Source organism: Pezoporus wallicus, unplaced genomic scaffold (genome assembly GCF_028554395.1).
Source record: "Pezoporus wallicus isolate ANWC-B61680 ecotype Strahan unplaced genomic scaffold, APGP_CSIRO_Pwel_v1 contig_6566, whole genome shotgun sequence".
In the NCBI taxonomy this organism is placed as follows: Eukaryota; Metazoa; Chordata; class Aves; order Psittaciformes; family Psittacidae; genus Pezoporus; species Pezoporus wallicus.
In genome coordinates, this window is record NW_026638763.1 from 2,911,895 (window position 1) to 2,923,704 (window position 11,810).

At 44.0% G+C, this 11,810-nt stretch overlaps 1 long non-coding RNA gene across 1 annotated transcript in view; it reads left to right on the plus strand.

The window, feature by feature from the left end:
• The first annotated feature begins 4,808 nt into the window (after positions 1-4,808).
• LOC130600727 (uncharacterized) overlaps positions 4,809-11,810 on the plus strand; it is a 41,967-nt gene continuing 34,965 nt past the window's right edge. The window contains exons 1-2 of the long non-coding RNA XR_008972520.1: positions 4,809-4,989; positions 5,082-5,155. This is a non-coding gene — a long non-coding RNA (uncharacterized LOC130600727). The remainder of the gene's footprint in view (positions 4,990-5,081; positions 5,156-11,810) is intronic.

Sequence of the window (11,810 nt, forward strand, 5' to 3'; positions counted from 1 at the left end):
TCGTGGGCACCGAGGGAGGGGGCGCGAAGGGGATTTCGGCTCCAGGGGTTCCCGTTGTTGCGCGGGGTCACAGCCGCTCCCGGCTTTGTCCTGGCTCCATCCGTACCCCCTCCTCAGGGGCGGGTCTGTCACCCCTTCCGGGTCTGCGGGAACGAGGGAGCCGGGGGAACCTGCGTTCTCCTGCGGTGCGGGACGGGACGGGAGGGCACAACCCGGGCCAGCGATGGCCCTCGGGGCCCGTATTGGCGGTAGGACCCTGGCGGCCTCACGTCAGTGGGTTTTGGTCTGTGGAACCTGCACACCAAAATCCTTCAGTGAAGGTGAGGAAGGTGTTTATGATCGTTGTGTGCAGGAGGATGAGAGAGCATTATTGTCAGAAAAACAGTGGAGGTGGGGAAAAGAATAAAGATTTAGTTCTTCCTCCCTTCAGCTCATGTGCTCGCCACGCTGCACAGGTGATAGGTAATACTCTCCTGAATCCACTGTTTTGAGCTACAGGTGGTCATCTGGAGAGGGGCTTTGGGCAAGGGCCTGTAGGGTCAGGACAAGGGGAATGGCTTTAACCTGCCAGAATGGGGGAGACTGAGATGAGCTCTTAGGCAGAAGTTCTTCCCTGTGAGGTTGCTGAGGCGCTGGCACAAGGTGCCCAGAGAAGCTGTGGCTGCCCTGTCCCTGGCAGTGTTCAAGGCCAGGTTGGACACAGGGGCTTGGAGCAACCTGCTCTAGTGGAAGGTGTCCCTGCCCATGGCAGGGGTTGGAACTAGATGACCTTTAAGGTCCCTTCCAACACAAACCAGGCTGGGATCTTTCAGTGAGAAAGGAGCTCCTCCCTGCTTCCTTTACCTACAAAGCCCTGAGCTACAAACTGACTAGAAACTACAACCACCACTGTGATGAGAATTGGGTTAAAGCAATATACAGGCCCCATCAATAGGGTTTTACCTGCTTTTCTCCCTCTCCACGTGGCGTTGGGGAGCCGTCACGCGTTGCGGAGTCACGAGGTGGCACAAAATTTGTAAGCAATCAGCCTTTGTGTTTCCTGAGAAATAGAACAAAATCTAAAAAGCAAGATTGCAGTGGCTCAAAACACAAAGCAGATTGAGCCAGAAAACAATGGTCAAAATCTTGTCATTTAAAAGCTAATAATTGATTGAGAGGTAAACTGTAGATAATCTGTTGAGAGAATTCCCGTGGTTTGGCTGTTTCGACATATTGATCCATAGTCTAAAGCTGTTGTAACAGTTTTTAACAGATAAATATCTTTTGATAAATCCATTTCAGCTAGATTGTTCCTACACCCTAATCCAGAAGATGGCACTACAGGAAAAGCTATTCCTATCGATGGCCCTGCCTGGAAGGACTCCAGCCTCTTGAAGGGTGTACGTGTATTCAGTGTGATGTAGTGGCAATGCAGAGAGCTGTCTGTCTGTCTACTTACAGCCAGAAGCACCCATGTTACTAAACCAGTTGCAGGCTGAAAACTTGTGCTATGTTTTCATTTGGGTCTGATCTCGTATTTTCAGACTTAGGCAGGAGGAAACCATGCAGGGGCAGTTGAGAGGAAAGAAGTGAAATAGAGTCTGGTGGGAATTACTGAATCTGGGTGCCAAGAGGTAAGATTTGGGCATTGTCTGTCAGATAGAGCCTCCTAGGGAGTGTCCTCCTTCGGCTGACATAGGCTACCAGGTGAGCCCATCACCTTGGCCTTCGGGCTGTTAGCAGGCAGGAGGCTGGCAGGGAGGTTCACATTCCCGGGGGTGCCAGGTCACCCAGTTCACTGCCTTGTACAGTCAGCTTTGTTACAGCAAAAAAAGATCTGTCAGGACCTGTCTCATCACCCATGCACAGGGTAAAGTGATGAAGGAACTGAGCGATGGTAGATCCTGCCCTAAGCCACAGAAAAGCAAACTGTCCAGGTTGCAAGTGTCAGTTCCTAGGGTCAGAAAGTACCTCAAATGGACAATGACAAACAGATTGACATTTTTTTTATACCATTTTTGGTGGGAGAAGGTTGGTTGTTAAAAATTGGTCATTAAGAATAATGTTGAGGTTGTTTTGGGTTTTTTTTTTGCATGTGCTTGCAGAAAACGGAGAAGAGATAGATACTGTAGCAAGGCAGAGAGTTAAAATGCATTCTTGGCCTTCTCCCAGATGCTGTTTCCAGTGCAGCAGCCTAATGGTACTTTCCAGAGACACAGCATAGCCAGTGTTAACTGACAGTGGTGGACCCCTTCCTAGTGCAGGCTGGTCCTGGCACCTCCATTGCTCATGTGGGTGAGCTTGTAATGCTGATTTTCCCCTTTTTCATGGTGCTGCCTTCTCTTTGTTGTGGTTATCTCCACACTAGTAAATGGCCTGTCCATTCTTCCTGACCTGTAGTATAGATGGATCAGGGGAGAGGAACAGTTTGCCATGTTATTGGGTGCAAATTCTCCTGAATTAGTAGCTCTGCTGCTGTCATATTGTGTGGTTAGTGGTAAGCTTTTTCCTTTGAGACTCCAAACTGCTGGAGATCTCTGTGTTACACTGGGAAACACTGCATTCCCCCAGTCACACCCAGAACTAGCAATATCCACCCCTCTCATATTAGAAGTATTGAGAGCCTCATGTGAAGGCACCAGTCAGTGGGCTCCTCGTGTACAGAATACTGCCCTGACCTGAGGACTCTGTGACATTTGGGCTTTGTTACAAATTAGTTTTGTTGAACAGTCTCTTTTGAGTAAGATACGTTCTTTTTCATGATTTTCAGTGTAAATAGCTAATTGCTACAGCTGGAAAGGACGTATCCTCTTCAGTGCCTGCTTTGTTGGGAAGAATGTCCAATGTGTTTAATACAGTGAAAGTAACTTAAAGCATTATCTTGCTGAAAAAAAATGCATGTCTTGTAAGACACAAAGTTAGCAAATAAGGGAGTTGTAGGTTACCTGGAGTAAAGGTGTTCAAGTAAAGCTCTGTGAGTAAGGCAGGTTGAAATGAAATTTGCTTTGGTTTTGATCAAAATCAGTGTTTCTGTTGTTCCTCTGAGGAGTACCTGTTTTCCAGACATGAAGACTGTACAAGTATATTCAGATCAGAACAGCCATAAAGGATGAATTGTCTTTTTTTTAGGAGAGATACTCTTTGCTGTATCATTCCTACAGCAACTCAAAGAAATGTTAAAGGAATTGAGCACACAAATCTCATTGCATGTTTTTTCTGTCAGATAAGTCACCTACTACTCTCCAGGTGTGTTCTTGAGCTGGGACATCATTAGTCCTATCACATCTGCAGCAGCATCTGTTCCTGTGGAAGAGTGTTCTCCTCCAGGGTTAGGTGTGTTGGATTTGGGTTTGGTAACAGACTGCTTAATGTGGAAAACTACCCTTGGATGCAAATGTCCTGTTTTTATTCAGAGCTTTTCTCGTGCCACTGGAATGTACTTGACTTCTAATAATTTTTGATATCCAAGGTACAAATCTGTAACGGAAGAACTGCTTATAGGTATGTTCTTCTTGGCTGATCAGTCATTTAAAAGAGATCCTCTGACAGTTGATAAACATCATATACAAGCCCTGCAGGTGATTTCTGCCAGATGGCTCTCTGTGTATTTGGGTAATAGAGACTCCTGTTAAAAGAGCCATGGTTATGTTTATTCCTGTGTGCTACATGTGATGATGATGCTGCCTGTAAAGCCAAGCTGTAGGATCTGACTAGAAGTTTTGAAAACACAGCAAGAGTCAGCACTGACTCCTCTCACAAAGCACTTTATCCCCTTTTTAGACTTCCAGTCTGTGTTGCGAAGAGTGTGTCCAACTGTTCATGTCTGATATGAATAGCCTAGAGGTCTGGTTTCTGAGGAGGTTATTTAAAGCTTATTTGCTGTCTTCTTTCGAGAAGAAGGGGACCTGTGTGCTCTTCATCCAACTTTTTTATGTTGGCATTATAGCACAGGGCAAGCTGCAATAAGATGCAGAACTCTCAGCTTACTTCTCCGTTGATACGTGACTCTCCTTAGGGTGCCTTTGCATGGGGTCACGCAATGTCAGTCATGTGGGTGTGACATGAGGTGGCCAAGAGAGATAGGCTGCAGCTGATGGCTTGTTCCTTCAAGTGGGTCTCCTTAGGGCACAGACCCCTGGTAACCACCTCACCTTCCTCCATCCTGGCCTCAATTCCAAAAAACTGCTCCATTTGGCTGGTTTAATAGAGCTGAAATGCTAACGCTGAGATTAGCCTTCATGGAGTGCTTTTTCTTTGTAAGTGATAAGTAACTTTGATGCTATGGTTTCCTAATCCTAAATTTTGTATCTTTACTGCTCTTTTAAGAGTCTTTTATGTTTAGAGCACATATGTATCCTTTCAGTCAAGAATCACTGGGGGTTTGGATATAATAGCTCTAGTGAGATGCTGTATCTACTACTGTGGTAGTTAGCTGTAATGGACTGCTCATCATTTCCTCCACATGTCTTCGTCTGAAATTCAGCCATTAACTAAAGCCATTCTCACCAGTTCAGAGTTGGTGTTGTGAAAGGAGCTTGAGAGGTCTCAGCTTCATTCCCATCCTTTGTGCTAGTTGTGTTACACACAGAGACCAGGAGTTGTTGAGCAGCCATGGCTGCACCTGTTTGTCCAGGCAAATAGAAAAGTTTTCTTATCCACAGTTTAGCAAGGGACTGAGAGAGAACTGGTCTGCGTGGCAGAAATGGTGTGAAGGAAGCAATTATTGAACTGGGTGAATTAATGCAATGGGTTTAACCTGCCCTGAGGAAAGGATTTCTTTAACAGGTGCTTTGCTGCTTTCAACAGCCTAGATTAGATGAGTACCACTCTTGCACAGGTGTAGGTGTTGAGCTCAGAGGATGTAGAAAATTATGCTGAATGGTTGCATTACTAATGTAGGGATTAGCAAGGCTGCCTTGTGATTGTAGGGATGTACTCTGAGCTTGTGTAGGTAGTGGCATGCCTACTTTGTGGGACTTGTTTCACAACCTTAGCAAACTTGCTGAGAAGGTAGATAACTCCTGCTCTTCTGAAAGCATGTTTTTGCTATGTGTAGTGTAGCTTATATGTATTCAACTAATCGCTGGGTTTTATTCTATCAGGGATGTGTGGGAGATTCAGATTAGAAGATCAGATGCTTTTCTGGGTGACTAAGGAACAGACCAGAGGAAACTTCGTATGTTGAAGAAAAGCAGAGGTGTTTAGTTTGTTGTCTTCTGAAAATAACCTTAGCTTTTTAGATATACAGGAATGTTACAGATGAGAAACTCTGAATTGAAACCACTTTTTAAACTAATGAGGCAGTTAATAAGCACTGTCATTTGCATGGAGGAAAACAACTTGAAAAACGGTAATATTCAGTATAGCATGGAGTAAAAAATGGATCTGTTTCAGTCTCACAAAGAGCCAAAGAAAATGCTTTCCTGACCAAACAGTTAGGAGAGCTGATATTGAGAAAGATAAAGAGAAAACTTGTTTGGTTTTTGTGCCTCTGAATTGGTAGAGGTGAGTTGTGTAATAGCCTAAGGAGTGTAAAGAATATGAGAATTATTCGTGTCAAGAACTTAGAAATCATTGTTACCAGTGTACCTATGACCAGTGTACCATGTGTGGAATGTATAAAAAGGACCTTGATTATAATAAATGTTGGTGTCAAAGTAATGATGGGAAAGAAGAAGAAACAAGGGAATAAGCTAGTCCCCTCTTTAATCATTTAGACTGTTAAAACAATAAGGAACGCTTTCAGCTTCGTTTAGCTGCTTGAATGCTTTAAGGGGGTTAGGTAACCAAGGAGATGCATCCTGTTAAATATACGGGTCTAAGATTGTGGTTAAGCTTGTGATAGACATCTTTCTGTTAATGTATTACCGAGAAGTTTCAGTATGTTTCTTTACCTGGAGAGAAGACCACAGCAACGGGACAGAAACAAATGAAAAGGACCCACATCGAGTTTCGGGCAAAGAAGACAACAGGATTGGCTGAAACTCAAAACCAGTAACTGAAACCCTGGACTGAGAAGTATAAGAGACTGTACCCCAAAAACCCTGGTGTGCGTTGTTGGCGGAGCGGAGACTCCCCGCACACCCAGTGCTGCTTGCTTATTGCCTCTTGATATTAATCTATTGTAATAAAATAATTAAATCAGATCATGGCCAAGGCTAAATTTTTATAACAGGAGTGTGCATAAAATTCCCATCCTCACTTTCCCCTGGGGTACCAGGTGATTCTGGCGCATTAAAATACTCAATGCTTATGTTTTTCCTTGAATGATACCCAGTTTAGGATATGCACATCTTCTGTAACAAGAGCATAGGAAGCAATTAATCCCTTTTACCTGGAATGAGGTGTAGCTTTCTCTCCTTTTTGCTGGGGCTTTTGGGATTCTGTGGAGCATGTGTTTGTTTGAGCCCTGGAAAAGTTTACTTAATGGGGACTAAGAGCGTGTGAATAGAAGCTTTCCCGTCAGAGCGAAGAGACCTTCTATGCGCCTTAAGTACCAGGAACTCTGGCAAAAAGTCTAGAAAATTTGCCTGCTTACTTTAGGAAGCAGATCTCTATACTATTCTGCACTTTAATGATGGGGTGGACAGCAGTTTCAGTTTTAGTAGCTATTTTAAAGCCTTATTCTGTCATCATTTCTTGTAAATTAAACTTTAGAACTGACCCACAGGTGCTCTGTAGCGTCTCTCTAAGCATTTAATACTGTATGGTATCTCCAGACATAAATTTACTGCAGGGTAGCTGAGGGTCATGTTGTTACCACTAGCTACTTAGCTAGATTGTAGGAAGCGCTCTCTCTCCAGCTACCTAAAAGGAGGATGAAGTGAGGTGGGGGTCAGTCTCTTTTCCAAGGAAAAAGGGATGGGACAAGAGGAAATGGTCTCAAGCTGCACTAGGGGAGGTTTAGATAGAGAATAGGAACAATTCCTTCCCCGAAGGGTGCTCAGACATTGAAACAGGCTGCTCAAGGCAGTGCTGGAGTGACTGTCCCTGCAAGTGTTCATACACTGTGTAGACAAGGCCCTCAGTGACATGGGTTAGTGGTGGCCTTGGAAATGCTGGGGAACAGTTGGACCTGATGTTCTTAAAGGGCTTTTCCAACCTGGTTAAGTCTATGAAACTAAATACCACCGTCCTCACTGTAGGTGTGGGCAGAGATGATCACTGTTATGTTGTTTTGGAGCATATGAAGAGAATATTGAACAAAGGAGACATCTAATGAGGTTTTTGTGATAATAAGCTTTAACTTTTGAGGTTGTGAACCCTGTGCTATACTGACCTTCCTATAAGCTACACCTGACTTCAGTATTTTTTTCCTTATATTCTGCTGTGAAAAGTTAAATGTGGCTGTGTTGTAGTGCTTTTTAAACTCGAGCAACGGTGCCAGTTCAGGAGGGGCTTTTATTCTGAAAATTAACTTCTTTTTTTAATTGGCCTTATCACAAGGCTCCTTCCATGTAGTGGAAGCATTCTGTGGCTCCCAACTGCAAGTCTACATAAAGTTTCAAGTGATTGGCTTAAATACACAAGACTTGGTTTTCCTCAGGTATAACGAATGATGGGTGCTTTGTTTCTTCACCTGTCCACTTCTAAGCCTGTTTCACAAGTTTAATGGCAACCATGACAGAGAGAGAGAGAGAGGTTTACTCTTTTTATTTCATGTGGTGCCTGTCACTTGTGACCTCCTAGTCCTTGTAGCTGAGAAAAATAACCTCAAGTGTGGCCAGATGTGTTGAGGTAGAAGCACTCCTCCTTGCTTCTGCTTCTCTTAAGGATCTGCCTTTGCGAAAAGTGGATGTGACCTGTACTACATAGCACTGTCCTGCTAACTATGCTTAAAAGTGGTTGGAAGTTGTTCAGACCTATGTGCTCTGATGTAGACCAGAGGCACAGCAGTCTGTCCCCGGCATACAACAGAGAGGCAAGGAAGGAAAAGGTCAGCACAGAGAACAGTGCCCCCAGGGAGAAATGTTCCAGATGGCTGTAGAGAACATAACTGAGGAGCCAGTTTGAGGTGCTGCTTTTTTCCTTGGCTTTCTCAAGATTTTGTGCTGTCCACCTGTCCTGGTTCCTCTGTTAACATGCTCCTCATTGCCCAGTTTTACTCATGAGACCATGAAGAGGCCAAGTGAGCTTCAGCAGATGGTTGTGAGGTTGGGCAGGAGCTGAATTCCCTCAGAGCCATGCCACTGGCTGCAGTTCAGCCCCTGACATTTCTCTGTGCCTGAATGCTTTTCACCCAGCAGAAAACTGTACGCCATGAAGGAAGTACACAACGCATGTAAACTGTGGAGACACAGTAAAAATAAATTTGTCTGTTTAAAAGTATAATGGCAAATAATAATCATCATAATTGTTCCTTTTAACCAGCATAAATAATCCCTCTTGAAATCTTTTTCATGCACATGCATTTTCATTGCTTTTATTCACCTCCCTCATTCACTTCTTAGTGCAAGGCCTTTCCAGAGGATTTGCTATAGCCTTTCTTTTACAACAAACAGTTTGATTTAGGAGTACTGCTGCCTGTTATTGCTACATTGGTGGAGAAATGAAATGTTTATGGACCAATCTATACCATTCTCCCAAACCATAGATTTTGGTAATGGAAAGTGCAGGTTAATGCTTTAATAAAGCATGGTCTGATATGTACTGTGCCAATTAATCTAGAAGGTAGATGTGAGAGCAAGATTTTATATTTTCAGCAGTATTTCAGATTTCATTTTGAAGTAAATGTAAGTGCCTTGGTAAATGAAAGTGTTGCGTTTTTCATTATAAAATAAAGGAGGAATAATAGGTTGCTAAGGAAGCATTTCTTCTTCATTACACATTTGAGCACTTCCTTGTACCCCTGTAGAAGTTAGCCTCCCCAGCATAAGAATGGAGTAGACTTAAAGCTGTAGAAGATAGTACTTGGAAGAAGACTGTTTGAATGTGTTGTGTTTAAAGCCTGAGATTTGGTTGAAAATCTGCTGAAGTGGAGCAATTGTTCTTGTAATAATGATATGAAATACCTGTAAGAGGGGAGCTATGGGAAAGGAATGTATTTTGGTATGGAAGCAACTTCACATCACTGTGAGGGTTACCCTTGTGGAGTTTGTTCAGACAGCAATCTTGTACATGCTGTGGCTTTTTAATACCTCAATAAAAATGGAGAGAAGATGGATATGAAGGCTTAGAGGGCTTAGTGGTGTGAACAGCCAAGTTTGCCTACCAGAAAGAGTATGTCTTTTTGCCAGACTTTCTCTTCTTGGTTTTGCTGTCACAGCACGAGGGCATGAGACTAAGCAGATCTGTGTGAAGGACCCAGGTTACCTTATATAGTGATGTCAGACACCTCAGAAATAGGGAATAATCACGTATGCTGCTGTTGTGTAAAAGTATTGGAGATGTCTCCAAATAGGTGGCAAATTTTCAGGGCCTTGGTCAGCTGCTGTGAGGTGGCAGTGAGTATATACGCTGGTCCTGCACTGTTTGGGTCAAGTGTTCCTTCTTGCTCTAGGGAAAAGTGATGCATCTGTTGTGCTTCCTTGGTTTCTTATTTTGTAGTTAGGCAGGAGAGAGGGTTGTGAGGAGACATGTCTGAACAGCCTTTGCCCAAATGAGCTTGGGGCAGTAGGTGGAGTGTGCTGTGTACAACACTCAGGTGCTGTAAGACCAGTAAATAACTCCTGCACCATCAGGCACACCTGACAGCTGTGTTTTGTTGCCATGGATAAATTCGCCTTCCTATCCATCTGGTCTCTCTTTCTGCACAGAACTGCACCACCCACTGGCTGGAGACCATTCTTCTAAAATAAAGTCTGGTTCAAGACTAGGGAGAACATCGATGCAGTGCAGAAACAGCTCTTCATTTTAAGAGCCCAGTGTCCGTGATTTTGACACGCAACTCCTGCATGTAAGAGGGAAGCACCTGTAATGTAAGTGGGACAATGTGGACAGGTGACTGTGTCTGATGGTCTCTTTGGCGGGTGTTGATACTGTGGATGGCTGTGCAAGCCCATTTGGGTCTGGGATATTTCCAGAGCAAAGCACTGTGAGTAGTGCAAAACAGCTTCTGCCTTTTCCTAGCTGAGGATCCAGACCCTCAAGTGATGCTAGACAGAGGGTCACTGTTCCTCTTTGCAGTTCCCTGCCCTCTGAAATTCATCTTGCTCAGTGCATATGGATCCCCCTCTTGGAGGGGCTTCTTGGCTATCCCTGACCTGGCAGAAACAGCTGTGGGGATGTCTTTGCTCAAATGTGTGGTGGTAGCTTGCTCTCAATGAATACAGCCTGTGTCAAGAGCAGAGTTGCATTCTTGGGCTTGGTGACCACCTTTCCTCAATTGTTCTGACCTTTCTGCCTAGGTTTTGTAGAGTGCCTGTTCATGGGGCTGGTCTAGGGCTGCATACCAAGAACTGGAGTTCTGCAGCTTGACCTTTCTCTGGGGATTTAGCCCTGCTCCTGAGGAGATAAACTCAATTGTGCTGAGTAGTGGAAAGTATGTATATTAACAGTGTTCTATTTAAAATACAAAGCACATGGAATGATGGCAAGAGGTGTCAGATGGCAGGGACTGAGAATTACTTTTTCTATTTGGAGCCTGAGCAGATGCAGGGCAGCCTTCCCCAGCTGCTCTCTGTGGGTAAAGGAGGAGCTTGCTCAATGGGGCATCATGTGCTGTATGGGACTGAGTGGTGGGACTTGTATTTCTTTCCTTTGGTGAACAGAAAAGCAGCCTTTTTTGAGGAACTTCCCCTGTGACAATGCTCATGTTTCAACCTACTGTCTCCATACTAGAAATAAGTTCAACCTTTAAATAGGTTGGAGGCAAAGCAGGAGGTTTCCCTGCTCTCCTGTAGATGAAGCATTTCCAAACTGTACTTTCAGGTTGGGTATCTCCTGGATGGGATTTACTGATGAAATTCAAGCTGACTGCCAGAGAAGGTTTGGTGTGTTTCTCAACTAAAAAATCCCCACACCATGTCATTAAAGTTCAAAAATGCCTTGATTTTACATTTTCAAAGTAAGTAACAAAAGAAATTAGTTTGTGTTGGAGCTGTCCCTGGCTCAAATAAGCTCCTGTATAAGGAGTTTGTAAATGACTGAATTAATTAAAATCACACCAAAATGGTTTTGTCTTGTAAGAACATGAAGTTTTTTTTTTTTTCAGATATTTGCCTCTGTCTAAACTTGGGATCTTGTAAAATCGCTAAAACCTTTGAATAGTGTCAAAAATCTATTCGTTGTGCAGCTCTGTGAAATACTTTGAGACTCGGTTTATTGGGAAAGGAGTATTCTCTTTGTTTTCATCTGTTTTGTCTGTCAAAATGATTTCTGGTTTAATTTTGGAGAGTAGAGTGTAGGTGATGTTACCTTCATTCCTTCAGTTATCATTCAGAGCGATGTCTCGTCACCCAGTTCCAGCCCCCTGCCATGGGCAGGGACACCTTCCACTAGAGCAGGGTGCTCCAAGCCCCTGTGTCCAACCTGGCCTTGAACACTGCCAGGGATGGGGCAGCCACAGCTTCTCTGGGCACCCTGTGCCAGCACCTCAGCACCCTCACAGGGAACAGCTTCTGCCTTATATCCAACCTGAACTTCCCTTGTTTCAGTTTGAAAACATTACCCCTGAACGTGAGCTTTTACAAATGGGTGGCTTAACAACCTGTATACTTCTGCAGTGGTGAGGAGTCATCCCATTTTGCTTGTCCTGAAGGTTTGGGCCCCAAATAGTTTAGAAATTTGTAAAACTTGTGATTTCAGCAAGGAAAATACAACGGAAATTTCTGCCTTTCCTTTAGGGCTGTCCAGTCTCGGATTAGGCTGGTTCTGTGACTTCATGTCAATGC